At 44.1% G+C, this 15,989-nt stretch overlaps 1 pseudogene; it reads right to left on the reverse strand.

Annotated features, from left to right (window-relative positions):
- Positions 1-4,516: 4,516 nt before the first annotated feature.
- LOC149455759 (putative serine/threonine-protein kinase DDB_G0277449) lies at positions 4,517-11,510 on the reverse strand (annotated as a pseudogene).
- Positions 11,511-15,989: the final 4,479 nt, after the last annotated feature.

Below are 15,989 nucleotides of genomic sequence, written 5' to 3' on the forward strand. Positions count from 1 at the left end.
TCCAGGCGGGTCTGCCCACATGCAGAAACGCCCACATACGAGTACCCGGCGCAATGACATCATCGCGCCAACCCCATCACATACAGTGCAGGCAATAGCTGACTGTGCAAGCAGCTCGCCATCCTGCCAATGCACTGTATGGGCTGAGCAGCCGTAGCCTGGAAGGAAGTGAGACTCAGGCTGGGTTTGTCCCCTTGGACTTCCTGTTATCTACCGATCCATGGTAACCCATCCTTCCCCTTGCCTCAATTTCATGCCGCCTATGCTACTTGGGCTCAACAAGGTTTGAAGCTTTTTGCGCAGTTATTTGACACTATCTCAGGCTCTGCCCTCCCCTTCTCTCATATTAGTGAGTGCTACCAACTCCCACCCCATCACTTCTTAATGGTTCAGCAAGGCATAGATCATATCTCAAGCACATGCCGGAATAGACCAAGAAGATTCCAAACGTCTATGGTGGATATATTGCTGAAGCGGAAAACATTTAAGATCTCGAACATTTATAAACCACTGAATCTATGCCTGTCTAAGTCCCTGTATTCCTCCTCTACCATCTCCACCTCTCCAGATTCAAAATAGCTGCCCCCTGTACAAATCTCCACGACCCACATTGCTACACAAGTTGTGGTATTGTCCATTCATCTTGGAATTTTAGAAACAACTGGAGACATTCGCTGCTTCTGTCACGGGTTATTGCCCGACACAAGGTCCCTTTCTGCTCATATTTGGCAATTTCCCCTCTACACGCCTGGAGCAGTCCAGACCTCAATTACTAGCTATACAACGCAATAAGGCTTGGCTAGCCACCTGCTTCATGATTGCGCGACGGATCATTCTCAGAAAATGGCTATCCTCCGCTCCGCCTTCAGTTCCTGAGGTCAAGCAAGACCTATTACATCTTCTTCGTAGAGAAAGACTTGACTTAGACTTGTCACTAAAAGCCTTGACGTTGCGGTTCCAGAAAAAATGGGGCCTCTTAATATCAAGGTCTCTTCCCCCTCTGGAGCAGAGCACGTACCTCCAATAGGCCATATGGTTATCCCTATCCACATTCCTCATAACTCTTTTGATTTTACTGTATTGTATATCTCAAGGATGTTTTTAATGGGTGTCAGTCACATGATGGGTCTCCATATAACCAATTCTTTATTACAGGATTGCATAATGGCTCTGCAAGTAGGTAACAACATGCGTTCTTCCTGTTTTGTGCTTTCTGTGCCGGGATCCCTTCCTCCGTGGGGAGCTCTCCTTTGTTTGAGCGTCCCCATGCAGGGGAGGAATCTCCAGTTCTTCCGTTTGGGCCTATACTTAAACCCCCCCCCCCTTTCTTTTCCCCCTTTCCCTTGACTACTAATTATGGTTTGGTATGGTTATAGTAAAGATGCCTTATTAGGCGTGGGTTGCACATGTCTCCATCTCTTCATTATTCTAGGCCACTTCTTGCTACTCCTGTGTCTGACAAGGATCCCACAGAGGCAGCGACCACCCTGGGGACCTCTGTCATTCTTCTGGCTTTAGCGGATATGGCTTGGAAGGCCCCACTGGTTCTAGCCTCCCCCCCTTAGTTATCATCTTGTTTATTACTTTGAAACCTGTAATATGCTCATTGAGCTTGATTACATCTTTTTTTTTACCTATTCTTTTGTAAGTTTAGACCACTTCTCTGACTCTGAGTACACTGTTGCATCTACTGTATTGTTGTTTGAAACCCCAATAAAAATATTATTAAAAAAAAAAAAAAGGGCAGCACTGGGGATCTGAAGACTAGCAAAGGATCAGCCCAGTTGAAGATAGCACTGGACTCATGCATCTACAGCAGTGGTCGGCAAGCCGCGGCTCGCGAGCCACATGCGGCTCTTTACAAACTTAAATGCGGCTCTCCTGTGTGCCGGGCGCCCGCTCCCCTCCCTCCTCTCGGGCGGGCGGGCGGCCGGCCGCCCCCTCCTCCTCTCCTCCTCTCCCCCTCTCCCCTCCCCTCCTCTCGGATGGCCGCCCCCCTCCCTCCTCTCGGGCGTCAGGACTCTGCAGCTGTCAGGATGTAGGCGGGGCAGCCAGGATGTAGGCGGGGCAGCGTGACGAACTCTTCTCCTCTCACAGTCCTCCCTGAAGACCAGAACGGCGTGGGAATACGAGAGGAACGCGCGGAGCAAAGGTAAGTGAATTGACACAGGGGGGACTTACTATATGGGGAATGAATTACTATATGGAGGACTTACTATATGGGGAATGAATTACTATATGGAGGACTTACTATATGGGGAATGAATTACTATATGGGGGACTTACTATATGGGGAATGAATTACTATATGGAGGACTTACTATATGGGGAATGAATTACTATATGGAGGACTTACTATATGGGGGATGAATTACTATATGGGGGACTTACTATATGGGGAATGAATTACTATATGGGGGACTTACTATATGGGGGACTTACTATATGGGGAATGAATTACTATATGGGGGACTTACTATATGGGGGATGAATTACTATATGGGGAATGAATTACTATGGGGGACTTACTATATGGGGGATTAATTACTATATGGGGGATGAATTACTATATGGGGGATGAATTACTATATGGGGGATTAATTACTATATGGGGGATGAATTACTATATGGGGGATGAATTACTATGGGGGATGAATTACTATATGGGAGATGTATTTTCAGTTTTAAAAATGTGGCTCTCAAAATAAATTTCAATCGTGGTTTTGGCGAGATTTGGCTCAGTTGAAAAAAAAAGGTTGCCCACCACTGATCTACATTATATAGCCCGTCATTCATGTCGTCCAGCAATGTGTCATGTCATTCCCGATGAATATTACATAAGTGGTGATCTGCCGACATGGCAAACCACTGCTCCTTCCAATCCTCTCGTTGAAAAGGGATGGGGTTATGTTCCATTGTATAAGTCATCTTTGCTTGATCCCGATAATCCTCCTTTCTAGTACAATTTCTCCTTAGTCTGACAAATTGTCCTTTAGGGACATTCATAAGCCAGGAGGTGTGATGACAATTGTTCAGGGGTATATAACCATTGCGATCTACCGTCTTGAAGAATGTTTTTGTTAGTAGAGGATCCTGTTCCTGCATAATCTCCAAATCTAAAAACTTGATAGTCTTCTCACTTATCACCCAAGTAAGAACAATATTCTTACTGTTAATCTTTTTTCTTTGATCCATGTCAATCACGATGAATGATTCACATAGGTGGTGATCTGCCGACATGGCAAACCACTGCTCCTTTTAATCCTCTCACCCAAAAAGGATGAGGTTATGTTCCATTGTATTAATACAATGTCATTCATGTCGTCCGGCAATTTTGATTCATATCAGTCACGATGAATGACGCACATAGGCGGTGATCTGCCGGAATGGCAAACCACTGCTCCTTCTAATCTCACCCAAAACGGATGAGGTTATGTTCCATTGTATAAATCCAACGTCATTCATGTCGTCTAGCAATGTTGATCCATATCAATCACGATGAATGACGCACATAGGCGGTGATCTGCCGACATGGCAAACCACTGCTCTTTCTAATCCTCTCACCCAAAAAGGATGAGGTTATGTTCCATTGTATAAATCCAACGTCATTCATGTCGTCTAGCAATGTTGATCCATATCAATCACGATGAATGACGCACATAGGCGGTGATCTGCCGACATGGCAAACCACTGCTCCTTCTAATCCTCTCACCCAAAAAGGATGAGGTTATGTTCCATTGTAATAATCAACGTCATTCATGTTGTCCAGCAATGTTGATCCATATCAGTCACGATCAATGACGCACATAGGCGGTGATCTGCCGACATGGCAAACCACTGCTCCTTCTAATCTCACCCAAAAAGGATGAGGTTATGTTCCATTGTATAAATCCAACATCATTCATGTCGTCTAGCAATGTTGATCCATATCAGTCACGATGATTGATGCACATAGGCGGTGATGTGCCGACATGGCAAACCACTGCTCCTTCTAATCCTCTCACCCAAAAAGGATGAGGTTGTGTTCCATTGTATAAATCCAACGTCATTCATGTCTTCCGGCAATGTTGATCCATATAAATCACGATGAATGACGCACATAGGCGGTGATCTGCCGACATGGCAAACCACTGCTCCTTCTAATCCTCTCACCCAGAATGGATGAGGTTATGTTCCATTGTATAAATCCAACGTCATTCCTATCATCTAGGAATGTTGATCCACTCACGACGAATGACGCATAAAGGTGTTGATCCGTGGTAAACCAACTGTCCTCTGATCTTCCGGCAGTTTTTTTATCTTGATGTGAATTCAGTTTCATTCATGTTGTCCAGCACTGTCGATCCATGTCAATCATGATGAATGATGCACAAAGGTGGTGATCTGCCTGCTATACACTGTAATAGCCTGCTATAAGCTGACTCTTTGCCCCAGGAAAGCAAAAGTTAGGTCATTCCTGTGACCCACAAGAGAAGTATGGTCTAACCTTGTGGTGATCTGTCCAAAAGAACGTGGCTCAATGCAGATGGTGTGAATGAGCCCTCATTCTTTCATTTCCTCTCCACCATCCTTCTCCATTTTGTGCTTTTGAAGCTGAAGCCATCGAACAATCTCTGTTGCTCTTCTGCAATTTTATTTTCTGTATTTCCTGTGTAGGGAATCAGTTCCTTCACATCAATTTGCTGATTTGTGTCGATTTGTGAGCGCAGACTTTCTTCTGGCATCTTCAATGGTGAGGTGGCCTTTCCTTTCTCCAGCTTCTTCCAGTAAATGGTACTGAAGAAGGGATGTTTTCGCAGTTGTTTCACTGCCTGCCGGCGATCGCTCGGATTTATTTCAAGAAGCTATAAAGAAAAAGAAATGAAATTTAGCATACGGTAGATTGTCACTAACAGAAACTGATCAATCAGCCAGTTTAGTGTCGGCTATTTCTTAAAAATAGAAAAAAAACACCTCAGAATGTCATATTTTAATTCCTTGGTGTAGTTTTCACTGAAGATATATATGTCTGTTGGAAGGATCAAAGTGAACATTTCTGAACCAGTGAATGAGTTCATCCAAAAGCTCATGGATAGTTCCTATATTATTCTGACTCCCTGTGTGGTGAATATCTTGCTATACCGTGTGTATATAACACTTCCAGAAGTCGGATGCCCCCTGTGTGCTTTCTTACACCTGGTGATGTACTGGATACTAGAGAACGTTTTGCAAGCTTCTCTCATAAAGAACACTACACTAAGGATCTATAGCTTTTGCATAATTCTAATTGTAGAGTATACTTACTCTTTCAATGACATCTTGAAGTTCAGGATCCATGTCCCTCGGATAGAAGTGTCTCCTGAATCTGGCTTCACCTGGATGTGCTCCTGTGGCCATTTCGAATAAGATGACACCCAGTGACCAATAGTCAGACATAGCATCACAGGGTTTTCCTTGTAGAACCTGATAAAACAGAGAGTAAGATTAACCATAAAATAAAGCACACGATGAGCTGCACAGAGCAGTAATAATAGTTAACAATGGTTGGTGGGAATGACAGGTCACAGTGGGCCTCCTGTTGTTTTTTAGGTTTTTTGAGTCACCATCATTGTGGCTCTGCTTCTTTCATCTCCAAAATTCTTGTTAGGTTCATAGATATTATAAGATAAAGATGGGAGCAGTAGAGGGGAAAAACAAGGGTGGTGTTATACTTACTTCTGGGGCCATATAGATTGGAGTACCGGCACAAGTAAATACTTTGTCGGATCCAAACACGTCGGCTTCTGAAAGGCCAAAGTCTGCAATTTTGACATGGCCGGAGCTGTCGAGCAGTATATTCTCGGGTTTCAAGTCTCTGTAAAAAAAAAAAAAAAAAGGAGAGAGTTAGATTTACAGATCAAATGTTTAAAACCGTAATTCAACCAATACTAATAGTTCAGCTTTCAAGGGGTGCCAGCGGGTTAGATCCCCTTCTAACTTTCTGCACTGCTTTACGAATGGTAAGAGGAACCTCATGACCTTGGCTGTCAGCTTACTGCAGTGTAAGAAACCATATCAAATCACAGTTGGTCATTCTGCAATGCTTCCACATCTTTATTGAAAAGAAGGGAGCAGAAACACTCCGCAGGCTTTCTTCCTGCGTCACCTTTTGCCCTTCTAGTGGGGGCATGATTACGTCCCACTAGAGGGTGATAAGTGTTAGAATTAGGCAGCCTGGGGAGTGTTTCTATCCACGTGTCTTTAATAAAGCCATAGACTCATTTCAGATTGACGGAGTGCACCTCAATATTGTTTCTTCTGCTGGTTTACGGGGATTGATGGGACCCAGAGCAAATTTTGCACCTGTGGCTGGTTTTGCTCAGCTGCTGAATGGGACATGGCACAGTGTTAGAACAGGACATCTACAATTGCAAATGTATGTAATATGGGGAAGTGAGACTCCCTTACTTAGGCTACGTTCACACTAGCGTTGTGTGCAGGCGGCAGAGAGGCCTCGGACAATTCTGCACATTGCAGCACATGGTGCTGTTCTAACGGGAGCGTTAGCGTCGCGGCAAAACGGACGCCCCTGGTCGAGTCAGGAGGCGTTGAAGCCTCCTATTCTAGTCTACGGTGCCGCTCCGCAAACGCCCGGCCGGCGTTTGCGGTGCGGTGGCGACACGGTTGCGGGGCGTTTGCGGAGCGGTAACACCATTCAAACTTCATTATAGGCGTTTGTAACGCTCGGCAAAGCTTAGCAACCTCCGCTAAACCGCGCATGCGGCGTTTGCGGAGCGTTAAAAGATGCTCCGCAAACGCCGGACCAATGCTTGCCAAACGCTATAGGGGCGTTTGGCAAGCGTTGGTAAAAAGAGTCGAGTGTGAACGAGCCCTTAGAGTCACAAAAGCTTCAGCAGCAGGGGACAGAACTGGCCATGGGCAATTCAACCCTTGTACACCCATCCACAACTAAAGTAGCAGTATTGGGTGGTGTTGTACTTTACTGAAGATTAGAAGATATGGAAGATCATGGTGGAGACACTTACCTGTGCATTATTCCTTGGCGGTGCAGATATTGTAGCGCGCAGAGAAGTTCTGCAGCAATAAATCTGTAAAAAAGGAGAAAAGGTCTACGATTATTGCACGTCTCACAGCATAAGTAAACAAATGATTAAGAGGTGATTTCTTCCAAGCCTTGCATGTCATAAGCAGCAATGTATTACTGTGATAATGACAGGCCCTGCTCTTTTCTTGGGTTACTTTGGTTCTTAACCAGGGATTGGATCATAGTCACCTGATCTGTGGTAGCTGACAACCATTGGCTAAGACCTGTGGGGTTGGAACATTGCTTGTGTGGGGTTGAAGATACAGCCTTGCACGCCAAGATAAACTAGAGGATATAACCGGTGTTTGGCAGATATCACATTAGGCTCGTGCTATGCAGGAGAGTGTTAGCAGATCAATGGTGCTACTAAATTTGCTGGTGACCAGTCACTAGGAGTAGCAACTGATCATTAATCAGCTTGGACAAATAGCTCCCTATGCTATACAGTTAGCATGCTTTAGAATCTTGTAGGGATTAGTTGCATCTGATTGAAGGAGTGTGTGATTATGTGAGATTGATGTCTACAAACTGCATTACAGAGTACTTTGCTGACGGCTGAAAAAGGCTAGGCTAGGGGGTAAACGGAAGATGAGTATGTGTATGGGGGGCAGTGAAGGTTCTTTCCTGATAAAGGCTTACTGAGGTGGGTCGGGGTGGGTGATCTTTTAGTTTAAATGAAGAGAGCAATATAGGAATTCATTTTTTTGTTAAATCATACTTATCTAGGTGCGTGCAGCATCAGTCCGATGCAGCATCTGTCTATGGCCGGTTTTAAGGGCGAGCACTCAACAATCACTTGACAGCTGATTGCGGAGTTCTCACTCAGTCATCGCTCACTCCGAACAGAGAGCGGTGACTGTCAGTCAGCGTTTCTGCTCTTCCCCACCCCGCCAACTTAATGGAGCACTGGATTGTGGAGTGGAGGGAGCAACTGGCTCAGGCTCTCAACGGATCGTTGAGCTGGGTGCCGCTCCAGATTTTGGGGCAGATCCTTATTTTAAAGTCGGGATCTTTCCCCAGCCTGGACCGGCTGAGTGACATCAGCCGACAGCAGGCTTCAGCCCGCTGTCAGCTGAAAACGGGTCAAGGAGCTTTGTCTGTACTTCTCCTTTAAGATTCATTGTGTAATTACTATATGCAAATCCTTCATCATGACTGTTAACCCTCACCCTTCTCTTAGGCCATATTAACACCTTGGTGTTCTGGGAAATGCATGAAAAATGTGCTAAGATGCAAATCACACTTGTGGTGCCATTAATTCTTAATGGCACTTCAAATGCGGGTAGAAGTTGTGTGGCCAAACGCACCAAAATGTACATTGCAAAATTGTGAGGCTCGCGGACAAAGAAAAGTACATGAGCTACTTTGGTGCATTTGTCACGCATAAGGCAGCTCACGTAAGTGAATAGGCTGCCCTATGCTGTTGCACGACTAATGTGCAAAAAAAGCCCAAAATAAAAAGGTTGAATGGTGCGGGTATGAATGCAGCCTTAGACGGAATCTTTGTAAGTCTTACCTTATGGTGTTAGTTGGTAATGGAGCAGAAGACTTGATCAGGTCGCGTAGTTCTCCTCCTCTCATGTATTCCATAACAAAGAAGAGATTTTCCTGTAAAAGAAAGAGAAAAATAAGTCGGTTCCAAAAGGTCAAGTGGATGTGAAGTTTGTGTTTTGGTGGAAATGCAGAAATATAGGGATGTCTGGACATGGTAGACGGTTCAGGAGTTTAACGCATCTTCAAACTCAAGAATAAAAATGTCATCTATTTCAGCTTACACCAGTGCTCAGCTATGGAGGCTGTACTAGTGTTCTTCTTTTCAGCATGTCTTCCTTTATTTTCCCCTTGTAATCCTACCACTAATCTACTTCTTGTCCTAGGGTGACTACGCTCACTTACTATTCTCTATGTCTATGGAGGTGCCGTATTGTCATCCTAGGACAATAAGTATGCCTCTCCCCATCCTTAAGAACACCTCTCCCCATCCTCATCTCTATAACATACGGGGAGCTGTGTTGTAGTTCACAGAGGAGAAGTGAGCGGGGCTGATAAGACTGCTTAGGATGACTCAGGACAGCGCTGGAATTCTGACAGGATCACAAGTGTTTTTCTGCACTTATTAAACAGATATAACAACACGCTCTGCTTGATCTATTTAATAGACCAAGTGTGAACAAACAAGAAATGTTCAGTGTTGGCTTTCCATCCACTTTAAGACTAAGTTAACGCGATGCTTGGCAGGAACTTTCAATGTATGGTGAACGTCATTCCTCTGTGGGTAAGCAATATATAGAAGCCATTAACATGCAAACATGTTGTGACAGGTTCTATTGAAGTGACTCTATCATGAGAGAAGTTCAAGGACTATACCTGATCCAAGTCAGTGACTCCGACAGCAAAGCCAAAGTAAGAGCAGGACGGCTGGGGAGAACCAGAATTCCCCAAATTCTGCATTGGCAGCCACCATAACTCTCTCATGTCTTAGCCTCTTTGAAGCTGGACCATCCCTCCTTTTTTTCTGGTTTTGGGATTTATTTCTAGGTCTGTGCTGGACTTGGAGTCCAAATGGATAACATGGATGTGATTTGATGAGTGAGTGATTGATAGGAATGTGAAACTTACTTCTGTTTGGAAGGTTCCATAGGCGTGTGTACAAAAGGAACTCCGTCCAACTTTTTCCAGTATCTGTCTCTCTACGAGGACACTTTTCGGTTCTTCTTGCAGTAATTTCCTCTTCTGTACCACCTTGACTGCCAGTTTCTTGTTGGTGGCAGGATGGGATGCCAGGGCGACCTAAAAAACACAGGACACAAATGATTAGAAGCAATTCAGCTCCGGGTTCTGAAAAGGTTACCTCTGGGTCCAGCAGCAACCCCCCCAGCCTGGCTACGATTGTTAGTCTTAGTTTGAAAATAGTTTATAGAACGGGGAGTCAGCAGGATTTTGTGCAAGTTTTCAGTGGTTTTGACTGTTAGTCAGTAACTTCTAGACTGTTAGGGATTGGGGATAGCTTTCAATAGGCTTTTAGCAAGCCGCAGTAGGCATTTAGCAAATCACAGCCAGCGCTCACTCTGAAGTCTGTATTCAGCGTTCATAAATTGGGGCTAAAGGCTATGAAGCTGTGCAGCCAAACGTTATGCAATCTGCTATATACAGTTTAAATGTACGTCAGCTTATTTCCTTATATACCAAAGGATTTGTAATTCTGTCTTGCATCTTTTTGTGTATTACACCCCCGACAGACAGTACACCACTAAACATGACTTAGTGTGTAAGCCTGGATTCACTCTACTCGCGTTGCATCCATGTAACACAGTAAACGCACTGGAGATGATGTGCGTTGGCATGCTATTTTTTCATGAGTGGTGTAAAATACCAGTATTGTAGCTTTCTTAAAGCACATTGCATTTACATGCATTCTATTCCAGTGTAACCGAGCGCCAACTAATGTATCACACTGGTGTAAACTGGTCCTATGGGGAAAGCATGGATTTCAGCTTGGCATTGAGCAGCACAGCTCAGTGTGTGTAGTGTAAATGGGAAGTGGTAAGGAATAGAGTGGTGTGACCTCCACCTACGACCTACTATTTGCCGACTGGCAATAATAATAACCACTAACTGGCAGTGCATTAAACCCTCTGTTCATAAATCTTTGATTACTTACCTTTCCGTAACTACCTTGACCAAGTATTTTATGAAAGATAAAGCTGTCAAGATTAAAGTCGGCTGGCGGATGCATTTCTAATTTGGTGCCAGGCACATCCCTGACTACCTTGTTGTCATTCTCACCGGCTGCCCGGTTGACTGGTTGTCTGACAGCCTCATCGACGGGCTTGCTAACAGCCTCATCGACTAGCTCGCTGACAACCCCAACGACGGCCTCGTTGGCTGACTTGCTGACAACTTCAGCGACTCTCTCGCTGACTACCTCGCCGACTATATCGCTGACAACCTGGTGAAATCTATCGCTGACTACCTCGACGAGCTGTTGATCATTCTTGCTTGTCTCATCAGCAGCGATCTTCCTTTTCTTATTTGGAGGTGCAGAGAAAATTGGATCTGATGCTGGCCTCTTGTTATTCCTCTTGGGCAATATGACAGCACATGGTGTTTTGGCCCAACTCGGTGCATGACCACATCGTCCCTGTTTTGCTGGTCTTTCTTCCTCAGCAGATTGGTTGGATCTGCGCTTCTTTCCTCTGTTCATGGCACTCTCCTCTTTGGAACTCTTTCCCTCTCCAGAATTCTTCCTCCCATCAGAGTTCCCATGTTTGCTTTCCCGATTTTTGGGGAATTGCTGAGGTGTCTCCACCTTCAACCCACTATGTGATAAAGTGGGCTTATCCAAATCATCTACAAAAGGTCTCCCTATGATGGTATTCCAGGTGACCTCCTGTCTGTTCTTATATGGATGATATCGGAAACGTAGTTTTGGCCTGGTCCACTTCATTATAACACGTTATAATGAGATCTCACAGAGCACAAAAAAAGGAGTGTGTTCACTATCGCTAGCAGAAGCACACTGACTGTCTGTGGCTGCGCTGCCTGTGGACTGAGTTTCCGTGGTTGCTAGGATACCAACCGGAAACAAAATTCAAATGATTTTTCTGCCAACTGCCGTTTTCCACAGCGAGGCTCCAATTTTTTTTTAGCAGAGTGACAATCACAGAGCTCAGTATTCTGTCCTGGATATATGAAATCCAACACAAAGAGAAATCTGTGTTGCACCTAATACACAGGTAAAGCTTAAAGAAGCCTGCTTTTGGGGTCCTTTCCAATGATGTAGGCAGGTGTCAATAGTGCTGCTTGTAACACACTGAAATACATCAACAAGCTAGGTTTGTTTTTTGAATATGGGCTCATTTGTAATGTCTGTGCTATCAGTATCAGTGAGCACCATTGGGGATCAGTGTGCCTGGTTAGAGCCAAACTCAGCCCCGATGTTTGGTGTGTGTAACATGTGTGTAACATGTAACCAAAGACAAACCTTTTTCTCTGGATCATACAGTACAGGACACAGGACTTGTATTCATAGACCATGAGATCTATTTTGGGCAGCCTCAGGTCAGGGGTTGTTTACAAGAATGCCAACTGTCAGTGGTGAGGGGTGAGGGGTTAGATCCACTGTCATATTTGTATTGCTGGCTGTATCCCCATTAGAGAAATGGACTCTCTCTCATGATTTCCATAAAGAGAGATTCATAGAAAATGTTTCATCCCAACTCTTATCATTGCCCACAGCAACCAATCAGCTTGCAGCTTTTATTTTTCCCCACACAGGTTAGAAAATGGAAATGTAAAGGCTAATTGGCTGTGCTCCAGTGAAGACTAATTAATCCCCCCCCCCCCCCCCAGTATGTCACAATTCTGAGATATTGACCAATTAACAGATGGAAGGAAATACATCATTTTTAGTGGAAATGTTGGCACATTTTCCATGTGCCAAGTCAACCAAATTCTGTATGCCTATTTAATTAGCGCTTGCTGTGACAACATCATAAAAGTGATTCCTGCCATTTTATTACTTGCTCTTGTGGGGGTGTTGGGGCGCCAGATCCAAGCATGCTTATGTTGGCGCACGGGAACGGTCACTGAAGTATAGCACTTGTCATGTGATTTGGCGCAGCTGGTGCAACACCACATAGAACTTGTCTTATACCATTCCACAATTTAGAGCACGGAATATGCAGCAATATTCTCACCACAAAACCGGCGTATTTCCCTTTTTTTTGTAGTTCTCCCGGTGTGACCCCCTTGAAGATATTGTCTTTGTGGGGGCCAGTGTTTTATCTGAGTGCGACATGCCTGCCCCAGACCATCCAGATGTCTGTGTAATGTCCTGTTATGTAATCAGCCTGTCCTTTTTTTATCTATGTAACCAAGCAACAGGAGATGCCTGAGATCTCTGGATAGGGGGGCTTGGGGGGATTACAGTACAGTGGCTTGTCAGGGCCCAGGAATGGGGTTGTGAAAGGAGACCTGTGGGGGTACACAGGTGTGAACAGCACAGTGACCTGTCAGGGTTCAGGGATTGGGGTGTGAGGGGAGAGCTCTGGGGATACATGGGGTATAGTACAGTGACCTGTGGGACTCACAGATCAGGGTGTGGGGGCAGAACTATATGGGTACAGGGGTGTAAAGTACAGTGACCCTATCGGGGCACTAGTTCTAGTGACACCCCATTTTTTCATCACTTTGAGAGAGTTTCTCTCACTTCGGGTATTGGCTATGGGACAGGAAGTGAAGGGAAATCTCCCTATGGGACACAAATGGCAGTAAAACAACCTGACAGGTGTTCTAACCTTCCCTTACTCTATCTAAAGTGAAAAAAGAAAGTTTTGTCTTAGATTTACTTTAAGGGCTCATTCACATGGGCACTCAGCTCCATACAGCAAGAAGAGGCATTTCTTAGGTTTCCTGCCCCAGTGCTGCGCTGTGTGCAGGCACCCCATACAAAGTGAATGGCCACACATTGGCTGTATGGACTTGCGCAGTTTGACAGGTATGAAGGGCCAGGTGCAGCTCCTGTGCGTCCGGGTGCGTTCACCTTTCAAACTTGGCTGTGCTGGTGAGTCCATACAGCAAACAGCTCAGAACTAGTACATAAAGTAAACAGATGTTACTTGACGAGCGCCTATGTGATTGAGCCCCAAGGTTTACAGTCTTTTCTAGTATATGATGACCCCTCACAGTGCATGTTATGAAGGAAGTAGAGAATCTACTCAGTGGCCCTGCATTGTATGCAGTAAAAAGAAGCTGAGGGGATAAAGGCCGGTGCGAGTATCCTGCGACCCAGCTTGTGGTTTAGAGGACCTTTGGTTAAGTGGGGGTCTTTGTTCAGTCTTCATACGTAGATTTAGGAGACGTTATGGCGGTCAGTTACACTTTCACTGTATTGCTTATATTTGCGGTGACTTGTGTTCTACATGCTGGTTCGATGTATAACCTTCCCAGTGAGGATAAAGGCCTAGTTCACCTTTACCAAAAAAACTAGCTATGTAGATAAAAACAAAGTGTTCAGCTCTGACTAAAGTGAAATAATACCCTTGCTATAGATGTGGGCCATTTATGTACCTTATCTGCACGGGCATGTTTTTTTTGGTAAATGTGAAGTAACCCTTTAATGACTTGGAATATGCTGGATCTTCACGTAGGTTGCCATTTGACCCTAGGCCAGGCATGGTGTGGTATGGGCTGGTTACCTTTTCCAGAAAATAGCCGGTGCAGTCTGGGGGCTCCAGCCCATATTAAAAAAAACTGCAGCTTTGTAAAATGTTCATTCATGTTATTGTCATATTCTTCTCATACTTATGGACTATGGTTTAAGTCTATATGGACATTTTGTTACTGTTTTTGAAAAATTTCTACTAACCTTTATGTATATTTGAGGAGTTTTTTTTTCACATTGAGATTTGACCTATCCTCAACCTCGATCACTCTTCAGAGGTGTGAGGGTCTTCATAGGGCTCATGGATAATGCATGACATTTTAGGTTAATTTGACCACATATAATGGTTTCTTACACGTATTTATGATTACTGCACTCAGTTTATTCAATTAATTTTTTTCAAATTTTGATCGCCCTTCAGAGGGGTGAGGGTCTTCATAGGGCATATGTATGTAATTATTTAGTGTTTTATTTTCAATTTTTGATCGCTTTTTAGAGGTGCAAAGGTTTCTATAGTGCTCACAAAGTTTTAAGGGTTCACCTAGCACAGTATCCATTTGAATTGGTCTTTTAAGAGACAATATCCTCATATACTTGCAGCTTTGTGACTTCAGTTGATTGGGGATTTGCGCAGTTTACATAAATAATATATTGTCAACGTTAAAGTGTTACTAAACCCCAGACCCTGCATTCACTATATACGGTCTCCCACAGTACACTAAACATGGAAATCCAATTATTTTAGTAAATATAAACTGCTCATCAGCAGTTAGAGCAGTCTTGTGACTTCTATCAGTGTCCAGCTGAGCACTGATTAAAGCTTGTAGGAGGAGTTTTGCATTTTGCTTTAGGAGGATGCAGAACCCCTGACCTCTGTCTGGACAGTGCTGATTGGCCCTGTTAATCACATGCACTCTCCTAAGAAAAAAAAAAGAACCCTAGTAATACATACCAAACTGAGCATGTGCAGAGTGACTCCGCACAATGTCTTAAGAGGGGGACACTGAAAGAAGGAGAGGATCAGAGAAATCAGGATCAAACTACATTTTTACACAATGCAGAGGATTAACCCCGTAGGTTCCACAGGGAGTATAACAAGCATGCTTTACTGCATATACAGACTGATTTTACTGTTGTGGGTTTTGTAACACTTTTTCAATCTGTGTTGAAGGAGAAATAAGAGGCAGAGCAAAAATAGATGAATTACACGATACAAAAGGTATAACCAGTACTTAGAATTTATTGCATTCTATACCTGGTGCAGTGATTGCATTGACACTATAGATACAAACGCATGGAGACGGCAACATGAATTGTAGTTGAGGTAGTTGCTTTTCAAAGAGGTAGTGATGAGGCCCGGTGACATCACGGTGCAAAGTCCACATCTCAGAAAAACCTTTGAAATAGTCACAAGATAAATGCTTGTCCCTGCTCCTTCTATCTCACCACTTCAGTAATATTTTTGAGATGACGGTGATGGTTTGAGCTGGGCAGAGAAGCTCTGCAACTATTCTCCTCCTTTTAGGACAATAATTGGGGTCCGTTTAGACTTCAACTTCAGAGCTTAAGTACTGCTGGTCTCTTTCAAAAGAAGCACTGCTGAGATTTTAACTGCAGCAAATTTAAGAGCCGGAATAATTGATAACAATGTATTCAATGTCACCGTGATTTTCTATTATAATTATTTCCTCTTCACTCTCCAGCACAATGACTTCTACCTCACTGTCCTTTGCTGCAATATCCTCCTCTTCCTTCTGCTCC

Source organism: Staurois parvus, unplaced genomic scaffold, assembly GCF_062004578.1.
Source record: "Staurois parvus isolate SC_StPar_1 unplaced genomic scaffold, SC_StPar_1.0 ptg000388l, whole genome shotgun sequence".
Classification (NCBI taxonomy): Eukaryota; Metazoa; Chordata; class Amphibia; order Anura; family Ranidae; genus Staurois; species Staurois parvus.